The sequence below is a fragment of the Anopheles coluzzii genome, chromosome 3 (assembly GCF_943734685.1).
Source record: "Anopheles coluzzii chromosome 3, AcolN3, whole genome shotgun sequence".
Classification (NCBI taxonomy): domain Eukaryota; kingdom Metazoa; phylum Arthropoda; class Insecta; order Diptera; family Culicidae; genus Anopheles; species Anopheles coluzzii.
Window position 1 is genome coordinate 65,275,526 of NC_064671.1, and position 22,743 is coordinate 65,298,268.

The 22,743-nt window shown below is 42.2% G+C and overlaps 1 protein-coding gene across 3 annotated transcripts in view; it reads right to left on the reverse strand.

The window, feature by feature from the left end:
- LOC120956711 (protein O-mannosyl-transferase TMTC1-like) overlaps positions 1-22,461 on the reverse strand; it is a 147,409-nt gene extending 124,948 nt beyond the window's left edge. The window contains exon 1 of one of the 3 annotated variants that reach the window (XM_040378405.2): positions 22,209-22,461. The gene's annotated coding sequence lies outside the window, so the exon portion shown is untranslated. Of the gene's footprint in view, positions 1-22,165 lie in introns of all 3 variants that reach the window. The other 2 variants (XM_040378406.2, XM_040378404.2) reach the window with 2 other exon arrangements.
- Positions 22,462-22,743: the final 282 nt, after the last annotated feature.

A 22,743-nucleotide genomic window follows, 5' to 3' on the forward strand; every position in this document is an offset into this window, starting at 1 on the left:
TAATATAAACAGGATTGTTTTGCACTGTCGAAGTGTGCTGCACTGCACTACGGAGGAAAGTTTATGTGCAAGCTGTTTGGTGGTGCGCCGTTAAATTTACACTCGTTTGTGATGGTATTTTGCCCAGATAAGATTTTTCGTGGCACAGTCTTGGAACGGTAGATTTTTCTTATTTGAGAATTGGAACCAATTTTAAAAATAATCTTGTTGTTTCAATAGATGCCCTTTGCAGTCTCATTTTAATACTCAATTTCCATTGCATTACGTTTAACTGAAAAAAGTATAGTACTTTTGTAATGTCTGTATTGAAAGGTAAACTAAACGTGTTTACAATATTTTTCGTTTAATCAAGAGAGTTACTTAAAATAAAAAAATGCTTTCAATCACTAGTTTCTCTGACGAAATTACTTTATCAACATCAACTACAACTAAATTAAAGTACGATCGATGGTTTGCACAAGAATGTTGTACTGCAACGCATACACCAACCCTATGCTATCAAAGTAATGGAAAGTTAATGTGCAGAACACTGAGAGATAGAGAGAGAGAGAGAGAGAGAGAGAGAGAGAGAGAGAGAGAGAGAGAGAGAGAGAGAGAGAGAGAGAGAGAGAGAGTAACATTGTTATAAAGATCAGATTAAACAAAAAAACAACGCATTTTTATACTGCTTTATGGATCAAACACACCGGAGCCACCTATTTGACAGCTTCCAGAGTAAGTCGCTTTCATTCTTTACTATGTCCGATTTATACTTCTAAAGGCCCTAATTGAACAGACAGAGCCCAATTGAGGGTTTACGTCTCCCAAATAACTATAAATGGCGATCGAAAACGCTTTTACGGTGCCGGATTGGCTAGACAAACCCTGTCAACAAATCACGTTGTCAACAGGGCCAATTTTCTGTTAAATCGAAACAAAAAGTTTATGAAAATTCATAATAGAATCAAGTAATTTCTGATGTATGTACACTCATCATCTTTTGAGCTATACTTCTATTTCTATTGCTAATAATACAGCTAGAAATGCGTTACATATTGCCTACTATTAGGCTCTGCTCCTGATGATGCGTTAAAAGCGTAACACATTGCATACTGTCAGGCGCTCATAAACAAACAAAAAACAAGTTTTTCGGACAAGACCTCTAGCGAGAGTAATTTTCCTTACTCTTATCTGTAGAAGTGACTTCTACTCCTCCATTACCAAAACATCCTCTCCTAGCACTTTTTCCCATCCTCTTCCAAACTATCATCATCAACTACCATCGCATGACCACGAGTAGCGCCATGCAAAAGCTGCCCCGCTGCGTTTGCTTTATCTTTACGCACCCATAAAACGGTCTTATCTTCCAAAACATGTAACAGAAACATTCAACAACTCTCGAGCCTTCCCTCCTTTCTTCCCAAACAGAAAGTCACTTCTGTGTTGATGTACAAATCAAACGATTGTCATTTTCTCCGCCTGGACTGGGCGCAAGCGGCCCAGCAAACGCTGCCCCGCATAATACCGTCATTAATCACTGGTGGAATGTTGTTTTTCTCATGCTCGCTGCTCCTCGCTGCTGTCCACAGCAAAGCAATCACACTCAGCTCGAAGGCTGCCCAGGCGCTAGGGCGTCGTGAAAGCCTCCAGCCTCATCGAAGCCAGTCCACTGTCCCCATAATTGACTCGAGCAAAGCGCAAGCGAACTGCCCCGTACTTAAGACGATTAAGCAGTCCTCTCGGCCGTCGACGGGGAAAGTCGTCCACCAAGCGGCATTCATATCCTTTGTCTTCATTTTTCAAGATCAAGCAAGCAATTTATCTTAATTAATAGCGCATTACAATTCAAGATTTGTCGCCTGCTTGGAAGCGTGAAGGGCTGCCTTTCGGTGAATATGTGTACCCTCGGGTGGGAGATCCGTCCCCAAATAACGACGCGTGTGTGTGTGTGTGAACCTGTTCCCGTTGTCCAGTGATAGCTGAGACTCCATTCCATACAATCGCTTCCAATTTTTCTTCCACTTCGTTCTATTTTCATCGAGTATTAAAGATACATTAATAGCCGGGTTCGAAGGGCATCGCGCTGACTGGTCCTGTTTTTGCTTCCCCTCCCGATTGGGGACCGCCCCGGGGTTTGACGCAGTGCTCCCATTACGGCCGACCTACGCGCGTGCTAATGCTTCGACAAAAGGGACTGTACTTTACTTTACTGTGGGGCAGCACCCACAAACCCTTACTCGCTAATGATGGCGTTATTGATGGCGGCCGCACGAAGAACAAGGGCTAGCTTCCGCTAGGGGCAGAAGAAGGCTACCCTTTTGGGGCTATGCCTTCTGGGGATTTCGGAGCTCATTAGTAGGGCCTCACCAGTCGTTGTACGTTGATTTCTGTCGCGTGCTCAGAATGTATAAATTATCAATTTTACCCGCCCACAACGGGACGTGTAATCGGGGCGCCCGATGGACACGGAACGGCTTTCAAGCTCTCGGGCTCTCGGGGTAATTCACTCAATTAGCTGATTTGCTGAGTTCCATCGGTGTGGAAAGGAAAGGGGTTTTCTTTTTATTGCTTGTTGTTGATGACCGATTCGAAAGGGCAATAAAACAGGAATTTCTGTCTGTTAATCAATGTATCGGTAGTGTAAAAACAAATCGAACAGATGATCCGACGATTAGCCTCGAACCAAAGCGTAATGCAACACTCAATTAGTGATGTTACAGTGATGAAGCAGAAACTGTGGTATTTCAACGTATGTTTTCCTTGCCCGCTCTGATGCTACTTCTCAAGCAGGAGAAGTGAAATAACATCACAACATCACTGACACGGTACCGGCAGCTATTTCCGGCTTGGAGTTTTTGGCCCACTCACGGTGTATTTAGTCGATTTTTCCGATTGTCCCGTGCTGCAGCTTGACCGTAAAAGGATCTAGCAGCTTACCGAAGGAACGTACTGCCATCCCTACTGAGGGTTTGAGTTGGTCCTTGCCTTTATTTGAATAAACATTTCGGCTTTGTACGGCCCAGAACCCTGAACGAACCGCCCCACTGAGTCACCGATCTCTGTGCTGTGTAGGATTTTCTTGCGTTCGGATTTATTCAAATGCGCCTTGATTGATTTCGCATTAACATTTTTCCTGCAGACAAACACACTGAATGAAAGTGGCTCAGCAGCGGAACGATGATGGGGCAGATTTTCGCGCCGTTTTTCCGGACCCAGCACAGGGATTATTTCGTATTCAGCGGCACACCGGCCCCCATAAATGATGCATCAAATGCTGCGTTGGTTGATACGTTGCGCTGAAGAGGGGGAGAGAAAGGAGCGACCTTTTTGCGATTGTCAAATCATGCCCAAGATCGATGGTGGAGCGAAAACAGGAACACAACAGGATGGTCACCTTGGTAGGTGTTTGTTGGTGGTTGTTTTTTGTTTTCCACCTCCAATTTCCAACAAACACAAACACCCAAGAGAACGTAGCAGTCATTTCGTGCAGTTTTGCCACGTCCGGATCCAGCACGATCCATCCGTTTGCAAGGGCGTTGGGAAAGCGATGTTGAGACAACTTCTTGCCGCACTCGTTCGCACCTTGTCCGGTGCGAAAGGTGGAAACGCTCTCCCTTCCAAAAAAAAAACGAAAAGTCAAGAACGCTTGCTTAAGGTGGTAAAAGGCAACAAAAGCATGACCCGAAAGTTATCTTTCACGACGGTAAAACAAAAAGGTATAGCGAAACCGTCAGGAAATGGAAAAAAGAAATCACAACAAAAACACACTCACACTAAGATGCTAATGAACCGCTCCCACACATTCCCCACAGCTCATGGTGCTGTTTGACCACGTGCGGACGTGCCACGGTGCCATTCGGGCCGGTTTGGCGCAATTTATATTTGACATGCGAATAAACAAAACCGTCGCTCAAACTTTTCCAATACCAACACATACCGTCTCTCTCTCTCTCTCTATGTAGATCTCTCTTTTGCTCACACTACAGTTGATTGCAGCAGAAAGTACTAGCCTGGTGCTGGAGGAAAGGTAAGTAAAAAAAAAAAAAAACAATGGCAGGTGGGTGGAGGAGAATGTTGCTCCACACAGATCGCTAACAGCGCAAGAAGGAATGAAGGAAAACCGTACGGTGAGAGAGCGCGGAACTCAATCGTTTCGGTTCTGTGGTGGTCGTGGAGATAAGTGGCATGCCAGTGTCACGCACCAAAGGAATAGGACAGTTTTTGGTTTTTAGACCACGGAAATGAATTCCGATTTGGATTTTGGTGCCATATTTGCTTTCAGGCACGGTAGTGTAGCTTGAACATTGCCGCATTCCATGTGTTATGACGGACTGTAATTGGTTCATCGCTTATTTTTACTACAGTCTTGCACACTCAGTACATATGGTAATTTTTTCGTTTAATACTTCACTTAGGCGTGATTTGAGATACTGGCGTACCTTGATAAGGGTAAAAAGTATTGGATAAGCTATATTTATTTTATTGAAAACATTCACGAGATTAAACGTACGCTGTTCTATTCCGCGGCTCCGGCGAGTCGTCACAATTTGCTGTGTAATGTTATTCTCGTTAATCGCCTATAATACATTCACATAATTACAAATCTGCCAATTGTCATATGAATTGGGTAAAACGCAGGACGCAACGCAAATTAAACATTTCATGAACATAAACTATGGACTGTTCTAAACACAAATCCTAAACAGGCATAAAATGTGAAAGAGATCAATGTCAGAAAATTTTGTAGCCGTTTTTTATGATTATTATTTAATTGAAACCAAAATGCTCTACTGACTTTGTCTTCCATACCATTGTTTAAAACAAATTTTAATGGATTAAAACTCTTCTGTTCTATTAGAATATACATTGACGGCCGCTTAAAGTCGGACACCTCATATTTTCACCTATTACCTGACTTTACGGCACCCTGGACCTAGACCACTTATCAGAAAATATTTCCATGTCTTAGGAAAAAGATTCCTTGTTACAACGGAAGTTTAGCTAAAATCATTACTTATCAATACGCATATACAAGATTCTGATAGCATTAACATCAATAGGCTATAGAAGAATTTTATTACATTCACTTAAAAAAAATCATGACAGTTGTCTACAATCCACTTATTACATCAGACATCCCACAATTCTTTCCATGCTTAAAAACAATAAGATGAGAAATGGTATAATCCAAAAACCAACAACAAGTATAATTTTCAAAGCAATAGTTACTTCTTATAGCAAAAAAATCCACAAAAATAATTAAAATTTAAACAACATTAATTGAAGTAATGTATGGCGCAACATAGACGCCAAGCAAATGAAATCGGAACAAAAAAGCTCTATGTTTGTTAGCAAATACCAATTGTTACAAATGTGCATATATTGAAAACATTTAACACATGTTAATAGAACGTTATGAAAGAAAGCGAAATTAAGAAGTTTTCTGTAAAAGCAGAAAAGCTTAAAAATAAATGCTGTCAGTAGAAAAACTAATAAAACCAGAACAAAGAAGGGAAAAAATTCCTCCTGAATTAAAAAGAGAAGGAAATTGATGAAATTTTTCAGCAATTACGTGATCGGTCAAATGAAAGGTGAAATTCACCTGCAGGTAGGAAAACAAGAAATGAAGCAGTTGATACATTTAGGTTAAACAAATGCAGTAGGTTACATTTAAGTGAATGTTATAATTGATTTTGAGCTTTTTTGACTGATTTTGAGAACAGAAATAATAATACAAATTTTAGTAAGACGCTGCGTGCGAAAGTAACCTCTTTGAAAAAGTATTTGTATTTTGAATCCTCAATTATTATTTTAAACAACTGTAGAAGCTAGTAAACGATATTGTTGTTGCTGCAATCACTTGTGCGATGAAGTCAAGCACTTGAATTGTTAATGCGTCAAGCTCGAAAAAAAGAAGACACATAAAAATAACTCCGTTTTTTCACTCACTGTTACCGAGAAGAACAAAGCTTTTGAAAACTATTTCAAAGCTAAAATGGAATGATGGCAAAACTAAACCGAATATGAAAGCATGCCAAGTCACTTTACGTTACAAATTAACCTTTGACCTTTTTCCTCCAACCTTGCAAACACTTTGCGACATTCTAATCATTGTCAAAGTACATTTGGTTCGATCAAAACTTCCAAGATAAAGAATAAATTTGTCCCTTGTCCACTTGTTTGATCGCTTCAAATATTGATCTTCAATTTCCATTGTACACATGTTCCAACGGAGCTTTCCTACAATCTAGGCCGACAATCAATCACAACCCTCGTCACACTGGTACATCTCAATACGGATCAATTCGCCTTGGAGTGCTCTCGAAAGTATCCGTTTTTTTTTTTTGGTGTAACATTTCCCTACCCGGATAGTGTCACCGTCTGCGAGGCGATACACACTCCACTTTCTTGCAAGGAAATAAGAGCCGCTCGAGTGGTGCCCCTTTTCGCAAATCTTTACCTGCCCTCCCCCGTTGGGACAGGCCAGCCGCGGCTTTACCCTTTGTTAATCGTTTGTTTTCCCTGCCCATGCCAGAAAACCCCAATTTAACGATAACGATCCGACACGGTCAATTAAGCAAGCACAATAAAATGCTTCCGACCGAAAACCTCATCCATCTTTTATGTTTTTGCTTTCGAAATGCCGGCGGCAACTCTGCTTCTACTGCTGCTGCTTCCTGGTGAGCAAACAGCGCTCCGCATCGAACGCTTTAGCTTTTCGATTCGGGAAGAGCAAAACCTCAATCTCAACCTGATTTCCGTGCCCGATTGGTTTCGTTCCTTCCGACCCGCAGCTCGTTCGATTATACAGTGTTTTTTTCTCTTCTTCTTGTGTGTTGCTGATTTGATGTTGGGCATCACGGGCTGCCCCTACGTTCCGATCACGGCATAATGCAAAATCTCGATCGGATTACAACCGCTTGGCTCGACACGTCGGCTCTAAAAAGTTTATCCCCGGGTTAGCAGGTTCGTCCTGTGCACCCCGATGCGTCCCCTTTCTTAAAGTTAGCGCAGGCGACCGAAGAAATCACATCTCGTCGAACCAGGAGCAAAAGGTCGTAATGGAAAACCTCCGACCGAAATGGTTAAAGGGTTGACCTTTGCTGTGTGTTTTCGTTCGAAGTGTTCTTTTTTCTCGAAGCAACCACTGGAACCATTCCGACCTAGGAAGGCTAGAAGGTAGAATCAAAACAGTTTCCAGAAAAGATACCGAATGAAGGTGTCCGAAAAAAATCGAAGAATTCCAGGGATACAGGTTGAAGGTGGTCGGGCTCTTTCATTTGCTATCTGTGTTTTAATGCAACAAAAAAAAACTCCATGGACTCCACTATCGGATCTTGCAGTTCGTTTTGGAAAGTCCGATGTGTGTGTTTTATACACTCTTCCAGTGGTCTTCATTCGACGAATAGTTGTTGGATCGTGGTGTAGCGTATTTCTGTTTTTTTTAGTTTGAAAGCAATGGTTTTGATTTGCCAATTGGTACTATTCAAATGTTTAAGACCGGTCAATAGCACTTCCGGGCTCTCTGGACGGTGCGGACGGTGAGTGATAAACAAATATGCTACCTTCAAAGCAAACGGGCGAGATGTTGAAGTGGAGCTTTCTTTTTTTATTATTTGGAAATGATTGCATAGCGTACTTGCTCAAGAAGCACTAGAGTCCAAAGTGTACCTTTAGTTTGAGGTATGCGGTTGTGGTGAATTTGAGAAAGAATGCTGCATAAAAAAACTTGACCATACTGAACAAATTTATTTAAAGTAAGCCAAGCGAGAAGAATAAATAGAAAGTATTGTAAAGTACATTAACGTTTTGTAATTGAATCCATTTTCAATGAGAAAAAGAGCACCAATCTTATTATATAATAATACAACTGGCAAAACAGAATGTAGTATGTAGCAGAAGCCTACCAAGGGATTGAGCAGGCGGCAGAGAACCTCGGATTGCAAATAAACGAGGCAAAGACCAAACTGATGGTGGCAACATCAGCGGACCTACCAATAAATAATCCGAATCTACGTAGGCGTGATGTACAGATAGGTGAACGCACTTTTGAAGTCGTCCCAGAATTCACCTATCTTGGGTCAAAGGTCAGCAACGACAACAGTATGGAAGTTGAGTTGCGCGCAAGGATGCTGGCTGCCAACCGGTCATCTACAGCCTGAAAAAGCAGTTCATCTCAAAGAACCTGTCGCGACGGACGAAGCTGGGACTATATAGTACCTATATAGTACCAGTACTCACATACGCCTCTGAGACATGGACACTGTCCAAATCTGACGAAGCCCTCTTAGCCGCGTTCGAGAGGAAGATGCTCAGAAGGATACTTGGCCCCGTATGTGTGGAAGGACAATGGAGGAGCCGCTATAATGACGAGCTATACGAGATGTACGGCGACCTCACTGTCGTACAGCGTATTAAGCTCGCCAGGCTCCGGTGGGCTGGCCATGTTGTACGCATGGAAACGGACGACCCAGCCCGTAAAGTCTTTTTAGGCCGTCCACAAGGACAGAGGAGGCGTGGTAGGCCCAAATTGAGGTGGCAAGATGGCGTGGAGGCGTCCGCCATTAAGGCCGGGATAACGGACTGGCAGACGAAGGCGCGAGACCGTGAGCGGTTTCGGACACTCCTGAGGCAGGCCAAGACCGCAAAGCGGTTGTAGCGCCGGATAAGTAAGTAAGTAACAACTGGCAAAATAGTAAGAAATAAAGATAATCCTTTTCAGATGCTTGAATAGTTTATAAAAAGCCTGATACAGGGTTTCGAATCATATAAGGGAATAGTTAAAACAGTTAGGGGAATGTTGCAAATCGGTAGGGAATTGTGACAAGCAAGCTGTGGAAGTTTGCAATCATATAGGGGAGTGTTGCAATCGATTAGGGGAATTTTGCAAGCGTACTGTGGAACTGTCATCAGCTGTGGGTATTTACATTGTTTACATTGCTTCTCTGGATTGGGGTAAATGGTAATATTTTGGTAAAAGTAAGGCTCAGCCCTCTACGTTACGCTAGCGTTACGCGTAACGCCTGTTTATCACAAACCCAAGCAGCATTTTTGCACGCCTGTTTTAACCACCGTGGATGAGCAAATTAATAGATTATCATGTCATATTATTGCTTATTTTTACATGATTATTAGAAAAGCAACAATTTTTGAACAATCATATAAAAGAACGGCAATCGCTAATAAAGATAAAACTCATTGATACTTCATGAGTATAAATAAATTATAGTATTACTATTAGGCCATCATTTTTAACAGCAATCAGAGTTGTAACAACTTCAAGTATTATAATTAATAAAAATATTATAAATAAGAAAGGGTTACTTATAAAAATGATTATTTATTTATTTTCCCAGCTATTGATAAAGCAGGATAATGAAATACAAACAAATATTTATTAACTTCATTAACCTAACTTTAAAAAAGAGCCCTCGCACCTAAAGAAATGTTTATTCAAAATGGCCGGAACAATAGATTGAATAGGTAATAATTATATTTCATATATACAATTTATTTATAAATATTTTTAATATTTTATATTTTCTAATCATAGGAAATTTTACTCCATTTGAAAGCTTTTGGGATGTTCATGAACTTCCTTCTTTCAGACTATTTTTCATAAATCATAATGCAACAATGAAAAATCTTGAACTTTTGATTTACTTGTTATTTAAAAATTAAATCTCGTAGAAATCGATTCATCTTAAAGCAATTAACTTTTTTATCGCAATTTAAAATATTTTTTGTTCAAATAATGGACACTGGTCGGTCGCCTGGATGACAATAGCTGAAATACAAATGCTGCTTGGGAATATTTTAAGGGATGTAACGCTTCTGCAATGTAACGTAGAGGGCTGAGCCTTACTTTTACCAATATTTTTGTAGCTTCTTTATGCCAAAGAGCATTGTTGTAGACCAAGCGTGTTTATAAACGCTCTTTTTCATGAAATGTTCAAATTTCGTTGAATGTCAATTTTCCATTAAATGTTCAAATGTGGTTTTTTAACTTTCGTTTATGCATCCATTGTGTATCCTGTGCACTAGAACTACTTAAATCTTTTGAAGTATTTTAAATTTTAAATTCGAACTAATCCCTAATTCAATGACTATTATCACCGTCAAGGCTCGCGTTATACGAAGCAGACGAGAGGATCAAATCAAAATGATCAGTTCAGTCTTAAAATGAACTTGCCATTAATCAAATAGGATTGTTCGTACCATATAGTGTGCGCCTTGGTAAGGTATTTAGCAAGCTGCGCGATCGAAGGGTTCTAGCAAGTGCATATAGGATTAGTTTTCCTAATAGCGTAGGTGCATCTAATTCAAAAAACACTTTGGATAACTTCGTGCCGGGAGCTAGCTTGGCAAAACACTAACTCCTCTCAAAGGTGAACATTTCATAGCTAATCTAGTAAATCTGCATTGATTAGGTTCTAACTATTTTACCCAAATAGCATTATGCGGAAAGACAAACAAGGTATCACACGATGTATTGAATGGTTCATGCAAGTTTTTGTGCTAGTTTCACGATTTATGTATCGTTTCTCTTAGATTTTTAGTTCGATCCCTTTATTTATTGGCATCGTCCCATTAGACATCAAACAATTGAACCAAAACATTCTGGGAACACCAAACCAATTTCAGGCAAATTGGATAATTTTATTCGCGAATTTTGGCGATAAATTAATCCTATTAATTTAAAAGCCTTAATGTTCAAGTGGAACGTTAAGCTTCGGTCCACAGTCACAGCTAAATCGCAAACACGATGTCGCCGAAGTATAGCCCTTGGATTGGGTCCATTCATCTATGACCATGTTTTCAATCAAATGAAAACAAGCAAATTTGACAACAGATTTGAATAAAAATTATATAAAATGTCCTACCTGTATGTTACCTTTAAAACTAAAACGGTGTTTATAGTGAAATTAGCATAATGTATATCATTTTGCATGTTGTCTAATTGACTTCGCGGTACAGTGAGGTATGTCAAGGCCACTGTTTAATTTCAAGGCGTAAACTAATGTTTAATGAGGAGAACAAAAACAAATCCCTGCGCCTCTCTGGCAAAAGTTTCATGCGAATTAATTCATCATGAGCTTATAGCGAAATTTGTTCAAATTCATGGAAACGGGTGAAGTTGATTTCACAACAAATAGTTCCATCCTCATAGAACGCGATGGATGATCGAGTTGTAGATTCGGTTGTTGGAAATATTGAACGATTTCCAGGCAACTGTTCAGCATCACTGTAACCCTAATTCTACGAACGCAAGCTTCTCATACGAGCCAGGACTACAGCGCATCCTTCGTACGGTTGAATCTACTACTACTCAAGCACAACACATTGCTTTAGCTGCTATTCAAAACTGCCATAACAAACCTCTTAGTAGCTGCTTCAAAATTCACAGCTAAAATATTCTACAAGGTGATAAAAAGGATGAAACTCATGTTCCGTAAATTATAATACTATGAATCTGTTGTGAAAAAAACCCAACCCCGATCTTTCAAGCTAGTCCATCTGCTCGCCAGCAGCCGCCCGCTTTAGCGTAGCGAACAAAAAAAAAGGCGAACAGATAAATTATTTTCCCAGAACATCCACCTAGCGCTGTTTTGGTTGCGCTTTTGTTTAGCCGACACGGGCGCTTTTTTGGCAAGCGCAAATGTTGCAAACATTTTCTCGAAATATCAAACTCAGCACCCCAAAACTGCAACACAATGAGCTACGAGAATGGGCTGGGAGGCGTTTTGTCTGAGCGTCAGAGCGAAATCCTCGGACGGTCGAAACGAGCACAAGGATTGGAAGAAGCGGTGATGCAGACACGGCCCAGGCTGAAATCCCTGCCGCACACGCACCGCACGCACCTCACTCACACAAATTCATCCTGCACCGGGCCGGGTGAAAGTTGAAAACGGAGAATCAATTTGCTGTTATCATAATTTTCAATATTTTCTGCCGCTTCAGCGCCGCGGGCCAGTGCCGTCCCCGGTGTTAGATTTTGGCCCCCCAATCCCGCCAGCAAAAACACGCTGGTTTCGGGGAAAGGCAGTGTCCGGGCGGTCGGGGCAGACGACACCGTCCATTTTCGTCCCGTTGCTGTGCCTTCCGGGTGGGGCCAGAGCCGACCCGGGCACCCGGTACCCGGCAAGCCCAGTGGTGCCAAGTTTTGTGATAATGTTTATTTACCTTTCGCTCGAACGAGAGGCATTCAAGGCGGGCCGGGCTGCACATTATACCGATGGCGAAGGCGACCGAAATACCGATGTAGGCAAATGTTTTTCTTGTGCCTTTGACCGAAAGCCTGTGAGCCGGGACAGCCCGTTCCAGCTTCTTGCCTCCTTTACATCGCGCTCGCTCCCACACCCGAGGCAATGCTGGAGCATAAATTATTGGATTTCAAACTTTAAGTACGCTCGGATTTCCACACTGCGCCGGGTCTCATCCTCCGGGCGGCGTACGCACAGCATTTTACGTCAGCTGGCAGGACGCTGGTGGGACGTGCCCGGGACGTCGCACTTGAAAGCCGGCGCTGGAAGGCTTTAAAAGGACTTTGTGCCTAAAGTGGGCACCCCGATAATGGGGTGGATTGTTTATAGGCGCCGTAGAACGAAGCCAACCGGACTCGCAAGATGGGTTCGCTTGTTGTCTTCCTTGCGCTACATTGATTGCGCGCTTTCCTCGCAATCGCGGGCAAAGTATGGTGAGCTTAAGTTTTTAATGTATTTCTCATATTTTCTTGTTACTTGCGAGAAGCGTCTTCGTGTCCTTTTTATCATCAGTAGGAGTATTCTCGAATGGCAAACGAAAACAAAGCACTCGTTTGTGATACATTGGTTAAGTGGTGGTAAAATCGACCGTGTGATTGGAATTGAAATTTAATCGTTTTTATGAAAAACATGTCCATACCTCTTTGTACTGGCTTAGTATTTCTGTAGTAGTACCATAATGATTCAAACCTGATTTCTCGCCTCTAGTCATACAGAGGCTTTTTTAATACAATAATAAAGTTGAACTTTACAGTGGCTCCTCTAGTCAGGTCATTTTTTTATCAGAATTTCGTTGGATGTCACTTGAAAATTGCATTATTTGTACAAATTATTTGGCTTTTATTTGTTCAGCATTATAGGTGCAATTAGAATCAATTGTTTTTAATCCATTGTTTTAATCAATTGTTAATAAATCCAGCAATACTGTTAAATGTAGCCATATTTGTCATGCTACAGATAAAAGCATCTATAAAGTATCCAATTAGAACAGCTTCTTACCAATATCACGCTAAAAACATGCTAAATGTGAGATGAATTGTGCAGCTCACATCGCAAAATGACTTGGTAAACCCTGTAACTCAATTAATAACCCATGTTTTGGGTTGAATTTTGCTTCGGAGCAAAGATAATCTTCTATTTTTTGTTAAACAACATACTTGTATCACAAATCAGCACTAAAAGACCAAAAATTTATTTTTGAAAAAAATGTAAACATCGCGGACGGCTCCAGCTAACATCCCCTGTGAAAAGACTTCATAGAATGGATGAAAATGAATGCGGCAGAATGGAAAATTATTTCGGGCCAAATGAAGTAGCACGTCAGAACAGAAATACGTCTCAAGTGAGATGAATTGTGCAGCTCACATCGCAACGTGACTTGGTAAACCCTGTATAGGCGCCAACAACCTATAATGGTAATAATAATATAAAACCTAAAATAATTCTTTTTGGAACATTGTTTTCATGTTTGCTACAGCAAAAGGATCAACCGGTTAGGCCTCTTCAGACATTCAGTATCACAGTTCCAATCTAATCGACTTCCCACAAAATGCCACCTGTCCTTGAAACAAAATCGCGCTCGTTTTTGTTATTGTGCACGTTGAATTATCAGCAATCATTTTCCAAAAACAAGTCAACCAAACTCATGCGCAGACAGTTAACTGGAGGCGAAAGAAAAGTGAGTATGCCTTGGCAAACAAATGCACACACCCCCGCCGAAACCGGCGCAACAACTATTTCGAAAGCGGAGGCAACAAAAATCGAACCCGACCGGCATTTTTGCACCGGCGTTTGATTGGCACCGTCCCGTTCGTGATGAAGTTAGACTTGAAATTGAATTTCACATTTAAATGCCGGCCGACTCCAACCATACCGCGCTTGCTGAGCGCCATTCGATTGATCGGTCTAACTGTGAGGCGTCAATTTTTCCTAGGGAGGCTCTGAATGTGGGCGTGAAAGTATAGAAGAAACAGCGAGAGAGAAGAAAAAACGAATTTCCAGTTTTTAGACCCCAAAAACTCCCCTAACAAATTTCTCGGTTTGTATGTGTTTGTATGCCCGGCCTGGCGTTGGCTCCAACTTCCCAACTTGACTATGATTCGATTTTATTTATTTCAATCGCTTTGTTTACTTTTCCAATATAATCACTTCCCATTAATAATTATTTTGCCCGGGTGACTGTTTCCCATTCTGCTTTGCTGCGCTCCCGTCCTCTTATGACTCTTATGTCCTCTCTCCGGTTTGGGTGGGTCTCTATTTGAACATTTTCGGGAAAATCGATTTTTCCCACCGCTCGTTTTCGCTTTCTTTGATAAAAAGCTCAGCCTTCTTTCGGGTTTGGATGGATTTTTCTTTCGACAAGGTTGCAAAAACTGAGACCGTTGATGGCAGAGAAAGGGCAAACAATCTACCGCAAAAAAATACATAAAAAAGAAAGAAGGCAAAAATACAACAAATCGGCGCCCTCAAACCGCTCCTTTAGCATGTGACGGAAGCGTGCAACAAGGAAAAGGTTGCTCCCATCCACTGGAACAAGGTATCTCACAAGATGCCCTACTCTACCCTGTTCGAGCAAATCCACGCCTGCAAGGGATTCATTATTTTGCGTACTTTGCCTCCTTTTTTATGCTCCATAACCAGCCCGACGGTACTTGTCACGGTGTCCTTGTGGTTTGTTGTTTATATTGTTTCCACTCCACCTGCACCTTCGCGCACACGCTTGATGGCAACGAATTTCGATGATGATGGTTCTGCTCTCTTAAAACGCGGCGCGTGGTATGATATTTTGAGGCCAATTTTAAGCGCATACATTTGCGCCAAGTGCTGCGTTAATGCGGTGCCTTCTTCACCTCGCGCTAACGCAGCCATGCCGGAATGAATCTTTTCCACCCTATTTATCGCCCGCCCGATCGTGATTATCCCTGGTCCGTGTCAAGTGTGTATGTGTTGGTTTGTGTGTGGTGAGGGGTAATTTGCATGCGTTCTAATTTTCTCCCACACCTCATCACACACGTGTGCTCGGTATTGTAAAATATGAAAATTCTTTTCCACCAGTTTTGTGCCAGCTTTAAAAAAAAGGACAAGGAGGGCTTATTTTATAAATCGAGAATGAAAATAATAAAATAAAAAGCATCCACCCAAAATCACACGGTAGGTAAATGGTTGCATATTTCCATAAAAATTGGTCACAAAATGATAATACTTTTCACATACTCCGCTGAAAGGAAGCCAGCCAAAAAAAGCGGGGAGAGAATGCACGATATGCAAAACTTTTCAGCCCACTCTCTCGGGTTTCTCCCGATAAAAGCCGGAAGCCTTTTTTTAGGGTGATACGGGAGCTTCCCGCACGACCCTTGGTTCCACGGCGAGAGAGGGCAAAAGCATTGTTAAGTAAAAGGGATCAAAATCCGATTAGCATCCGTGTAAAAAGGCAACGGGGAGTGAGTTTGGGTTGGGAGTGTGGATGGAAAATTCGGAAAGTCCTGGGGTTTTATAATTGAACGACCTAAACAAACACTCGCACGTTCGGCGGTGGAACAACTTTTACACCGGTCTACCGACTGTGGTGTCATCCGAATTGAGCACACTCCAGCGCCAGCTGTCACTACGCCGTTACCGACGGATGAGCTTGAAAAGTGTGTTTTTTCGATCGCTTGGTGAAATGATTTTCATTTCAGGCATACGGTGGATCAAAAAGCTTGACCATTCGTACACCATGGTCTGTAACTGCCAGCGTCAAGCTTCTAGCTTTGCCAAAAATTCATCAAATGACCCGAAAACTTGTTGATTAAACTTCGACACGAAAACGCCATCGGAACCGCAAATCGAAAACTGTGCAATACTGTTCATGTATTTGCGCAATGGGAAAGGGAAAACACAATCCCCGCACAGACACGTGAGAGTCAGTACGGTAGGAATATTACATCAGATTAGCGCGATTGATGTCGACCACGTCCTGCGTTGGCAGAGCCATTACCTGCTGCGTTTTTCCTGGGAATCATCCATACCAACACACACAGAAAATCCCCCAACGAGCGCTCGTGCACAGCAGAGAGAACGAAGGTGGACGGTGGAGCAGGAAAAACTTTGGTAACCTTTCACCCGTTCAGCCTTTCACCACCCCCGCCGACCAAATGCGCGACCAAAAGTTTTGATGGAAAAGTTGATTTCTGCCGTCACAGGCACAGGGGCGGAGAAGGACATGGGAGAAGGCCCACAGATTAGACCTGGGACCTACGAATTTGCCATTGTTTTGTGACAGTTGATTAATTTTCAACAATCGAACGCAATGGCACGGAATGGTATTTGCTGTCCAAAGTTTGGGACGGCTGGGCAGCACGGGGCGGAGAGGGGGGCACGGCGGGACTATTTTTGGAAAGTTTCTGGCCAAAAGATACTGTTGGGCTGCAGTTACAATCTGCACCCTGTATAGTAGGATACGGGCCAATGATTGCTGGTGGTGGCGTGGTGCGTGCGGAAGGGAAGGGGCATGGTTTCCACATTTTTAACACTTCACGCACAATTTCTTCACCCGAGCGTGAAATATATCAGCCCTGCTTCCCCTGTAGGCGGTCGGATGAATTTGCTGGGGAAAAATTAACTCTGTCAGAGGAGTTCATTTTACGGGTGAAAAGTTTCGAGTCGTCAAGGGGGCTCTAGCTTTGCACTCTGACGCGTCTGGCCGTGCTCAGGGTCTTTGTGACCGGTTTGTGACCGACTGGAAACTATTTCAAAGTCGAACTTTTGTTGGTGCTGGTTTAAAGGTGTGTGAGCAAAGGGGAGTGGTTTATTGAATTGTGTGAATCAATAACTGCCCTCTTTTGTGGGCAAATAATTGTAAACTAATGCCTTCTTTTAATCCTTGCTTATGGCCTCTCTTCCTGACCTGAGTGAAAAACATGTTTGCATTGCGCTGTACTTCTTCGAAATTGACATTGTTTATGCAAATGTCTAGATAGAAACGAGAATATGTTAATTGTCACTACAACTGTTATTTGATAGAATGGAATGGTTTCAAGATAGCAAGAGAGGTTTTCTTATGGTGACAAATGGCTTCTTACAAATGGGATTTCCAGAGTTACAGGGTTTTCCACGATGTATTGGTTGGTTCCCATAATTTGTTAAGCTCATCTCACGATTGATTCATCGTTTCCCATCGATTTTTGTTTTGTTCCCACGATTGATTGGCTTCGTCCCATTGGAAATCAATACTAGACATCAATATTTGGTCATCAATAATCAAAAATTTTTGGAAAACAATCAAAAATCCCTGAGAATCGCTGTGTGAAAAAAAAACTAGTCCAAACATATCAAACAATTCAAAGACTACAACGTTCAAAGAGATGTTCAATAGTGATGTCATTTAACATCGCATGAATATCGTTGCCAGCAGCCAAGTTTATTCAAGATAAAATGTGTCCAAACAGTAAATGCCTTTCAGGGAAAGTTCAAGGTCAAGATCACAAGTTATATATGAGTTTACTCAATATTGAAACATTGATACTTACAGTAAACTGAAGAGGTTTTTTAGTTCGAGTTTTTAGATCTTGGAAGATGAACATTCGAAAAGTTTAAGCAATTCATCCGATCGAAACACTTAAACGGAACACCTAAAACCGCAAACCAGCACTCCTTCAGCTGGAGCTTCCAACTTTAATTGCACAACTACCCTCAAGGTAGACCGACCCTCAATTGATAGAAACAATGATTGAGCGGCAGTGAAACACATTTAACAACAGTTCTGCTTTATTTTCTTGGAAGATCTTGTGGTTGGTTTGTTGCACTGTTTTCATTTCTTATCATTTAATTTTAACGTAAAAACACATTGTGTAATTGAAAAGTTCAACCGTATATAACTAAAATCGTATTTTAAAATAATAAGCTTCATACCTAATTAATTAACAAGCAATCAGATATTTTGGTCATTTTTCATCCATTTTTCCTAGGATCAACTCGGAAAAGCGTAGGAAAGTCTCCCTCACATATTCCCCAGTACCTTAAAAGTAAATTAAAAAAAATCAATAAATCACACGTTCGTCTAAAATTATCAAACGGGTAATAAAATCCAAGAATGCAGTAATTGATAAGCAAATGAATCGTTAAGACCAACTAAATGAATTTATACACTTGAAGATGCAAGAACCACTTGCTTGAAGAAGAATCATAAATGATTAGGTACAGTTCATCTTCATACGAGAAAAGGCAATAAAGAAGGATTCACGTATTTCTATCCATAACGCTTGACAAAAAATAGATACACCTTCTTGGGAGATAGCGTAGGCGCGTCATATAGAGAGTGTCAACCAAAACGATCCAATGCGTGAAAGGGAGAAAACATATTCTTTCCACGATGGAACGTGAAGCGAATAGTTTATAATTGTAATTGTAGATACGAATAAACAATTGCATACTCAACGACAACGGGAACGTCAGTGTTGTTCTATCGAGTGTCCATTTTAGCTGGTGGGAGAAACTAAACAATATATTTGAACCTTCGGTCGAAGATATTCATTGGAGATTATGCAATATTCATCCTTTTTTGAAAGTCATGGAGGAACTGTACTGGTATTCTTTAAGCCTTATTTTGCACACAGCGTATGTGAGTTTCGTTCATTTAAACATAATTATGAGACATAATTTCTCAGAAGTATGTTTGAATACACATCGCTTGCTGAAGTTCCCTTGCTTTTTTGCTCCCTGACATTACTTCTCAATCTCAGCATATAATGTTAAAATGGATACTGGAATGGGCTATATGGGTTAAAAAAGCTTTCTTAAGGATTTACTGTACCCTGCTCTTGTTCTGTCTCATTCGTAGTTAGTTGTTCTTTTCCTATGATCATGATTTCGTGCAGAGCTAGATGGACCCTATTGGAAAATCTATCTAGCTCTGCAATCTACCAATTGATCCATTCTTCTAAAAAAATACATAATTCACTACTCCATTTACTCTAACACGCCCATGTTCGGTTAATCTATGGTTCAACCAACGATAATCTTATAATCTGCTTATTGCAGCACAAGCTCAAATCATTTTTCTAAACACACTCAATGAAACATAATATGCACCGTAAAAAAGAGGTTTTCGACAAAACACCGCCGTACATGCTCATCATGCACCGATAGCCCGAAGACACAACAATCAGTGCCGGTTTCCATGTCCAGCTTTTCCCTGCACACACAAACAACTACCTCAACGCTAGCTTTCATCCCACGCCCGCAGCCATCGTGTACTCTTTCTTTATATACACAGCAATCAGGCTTGCAAGCAAAACGAAAAAAAAACTCGTAACAAGCCGGCAAAATGATTGGCTTTGCCTTCGCTCGAAGATCGCTCGATTCGTATGCAATTCTTGCTCAAAAAGAAGGATAAAGACCTACCGAGTAACAAGAAGGATATTCTCCAATAACATACCCATGTGCTTGGAGCATTTTTTTTATCTCCCACCCTACTTCTTCCGTCTTTCACTCGCATCACACAAACATTCATTTCATGCTTCGCTTACATAGATGCAATCTTTTTAGCGTCACCGTGTTGTCCCAACCCACCATCCACCACCGGTTGCATTTTCATTACGTGTGCTGTTCTATGCAAATGTGATAGATGTGTGTATGGGCGTCCCCGAGCACACAGTACGAAAATAGATTCTCTTTTAGGCTTCTAGTCTGGGCATCATGACTCCCGAAATAATCCTCCGCAAGGTGCCTGGGAGAAGGCAGACTTCCGAGAAGAAGAAGAAAGCACACACCGGCACACACAACAGCACCAATTCATTTCCCGTCTTGTGATGTACCATTTTTGTGTCGCTCGCCCTTGCGCTCGTTTCACTTTCATCACTTCAATTGGGGGAGCACCGTGTTTTTGTGGCAGCCAAAATGAACATCTTGTTTTATCTCGATGATGCCGGGTGCCACTTTTAGCCGCACACTGCTTTTTCCTCCCATTTCGGTTGTACTTTGTAATATGAAAAGGAATACACACGTTCCCTAGATGCAGTGCACAACGTTAGGCAAAAAACACTCCCCAAACACAGTCCAACGTACTTGGAAGATTAAAAGTACTGAAAACAAAAATAGTACACTCACCTTTTGCTGATGACGGTTTACGATTGTGATGAGATATAGAGATCTGTGGAATCGGTTTATCGGTGCGTTAGCTTTTCACCGGCGCAACGATCACTGTGCCAGCAAATCAAAATACACTCAGCACCAGCTCAAATAAGTACAATTTTGCTCAGGCACATTCTCGCTACCCTCATCCAACGCGTTGAGTTTTGCTTCTTATTTAAAAGGCACACAGTTTTGTCACTTTGCACAGCAGCTTTGTACAACACTTTCTCGTGTGCCACTGCACAGCCCTGCAGTATGATGTCATTAGCGATGGAACGAAACCTCAGCGGGAAAGAGAAACGACGAAACCAACCCCAACAATAACATCCCTGTCCTTCTCAAAAAAGGAATAAAACAAAAAAAACGGAAACACCTAAAAACGCAAACCAGCCCTTCTTCTTCCTGCCGCGGGAGCTTCCGAGAGCTTCCCGGGGAGCGTTTCTGCATTAATTATGTTTCCGGACCGGTGCACAAAAACATTAAAATTAAAGCCCGAACAACCAACCGATGCACACAGCCCCCCACTCCGATCGGACTGGGCAGCAACCCCAAAACAGCAACAGCCAGGGAAAATAAGGCAAGGGAAAGGCAACCCAAAAACGCATCGTACACTGCTGAAGAAGGAAAAAACACACACACACACACACATAAAAAAGACTTTCCCACACCGTAGTAGGGTCGAAACGTTTCTTCTGATGACCGTTTTCACCGGTTCGGATTTTCCCGCTGGCCAAGGTTGGCGTTGTGCTGTACCCGCTTCGAGTTTTCCTCCTTTACCCCGGGTGGATGTGAAAAATGTGATTTTTTTCACCTTCTCCTTTCTCTTGCTGGCGCAAAATGCCGGTTGCTATCCTGTTTTTTGTAAGGAGTATTTTGTACGTGTGTATGCAGGGGCTTTTATTATTTTTTTCTGTGGCACACAGGGAAGAGTTTTTGGGCGAGGAGCAAAAAGTTTTTTTATGTGTTTATATGCTACAAACATAACACACAAACACACACACACACACACTTACACACGCAGGCAAAAGTTATCCGCAACAAAACAGTACGCGCAAAAACAAAATTAAGCGCAAGCTTCCCTCTTCACCTGTACCCGTGGTGAGTGGGTAAGACGAAAATCCCTGCCTTCTCCTTTCCCCTTCTGCCCTGCTGCTTCACCATGACTGATGCATTTTCACCTGGAGTGGAGAGGTTTTTGCGTTGGTGTTTCCACCCGCTTTCCCGCCACGCATTCTAAACCGGTCCAATCGCTCCGGAAGGTAGGGCAAAAGCTTTTCACAACCGCAAAGCTGGTCGATTAGTGCGCCAGCCTGCCCTCCAATGAGTGCTTCGTTTTCCACGCTCAATTCAACGCTTAAAGTGGAAGGCCTTTTGTTTCTGTTTCCCGTTCTGTGAGGCAGGGGCTGAATGTTTCCAAAAATATGAAGAAAAAAAAATGGAACCGTTTGCGTTCCCGGTGTGTGTTGAATTATTAGGCAGCATGATACAAAACGTCGCCGTTGTCGTCGTAGGTCAGCAGCCGCACTTTAAAGGGTGTTTGATTTTTGAGTCTGCTCCCGGAAAAATCTCTCACTCGCGTGCGTCTGGGCGCAACACTGCTGCTCTCCCTGTGTTTGCAGGGTGGATGGGAGGACGAATGAAGCTATCACCCCGGACCTGGCCCGAAAGCGATTGTTCCCGGTTTTGGTCTCTCTTTTCTCTCCTTTTTTTGGCGACTGCAGAACATTCGAAGGATTGACACAGTTATAGGAAACATTAGGCTTGGAAAACTTTAAAATCAAAGCGAAACAGACGACTGAAATTATTGTAACCACCTTCTGATGCTTTCGCGTTGATGGATTCACTTCACTCACTCACTTTCATGCAGCTAGGTACACGCTCTGCAGCTGTACCTGTGTGAATTTCGAAAATTCCAACACAAACACACGCATACACAAACGCACGGTGGAAAACTTCCGGTACGGGCGACAAACTACCCCGGCGAACGCAGGCGAAGAACACGAATACCCGGAACAGGAACAAAGTACGTCTGACCTGGTTCTCGGCTGCACGGTAACTGAACCGTTCGGCAGCAGGCCCAGCGCGCACGAAAGCGTAAAAGGGTGGCGCCCGGTGACTCCTCTGGCCGGGGTGAGGTTGAGGGTGGTAATGGCTTCAAAACATCGCAAAACACGGCCTATCAGTTGTACGTTTGAGAGCGAGAGTGAGAGAGTTAGCGAGAGCAGCAAGCTAAACAGGAAGCAGATCCGCAAGACTCTAGAAGATAGCAGGAGAGTGGGAGAGTGTTTTACGAGCAGAGAGAAAGCGAGTGAGAGAGAGAGAGAAAAATCTACTGGAGAATTAGGGGCAGAGACTTTATCCTTTAAAACCCACAATGATGAATTCAAGCTCA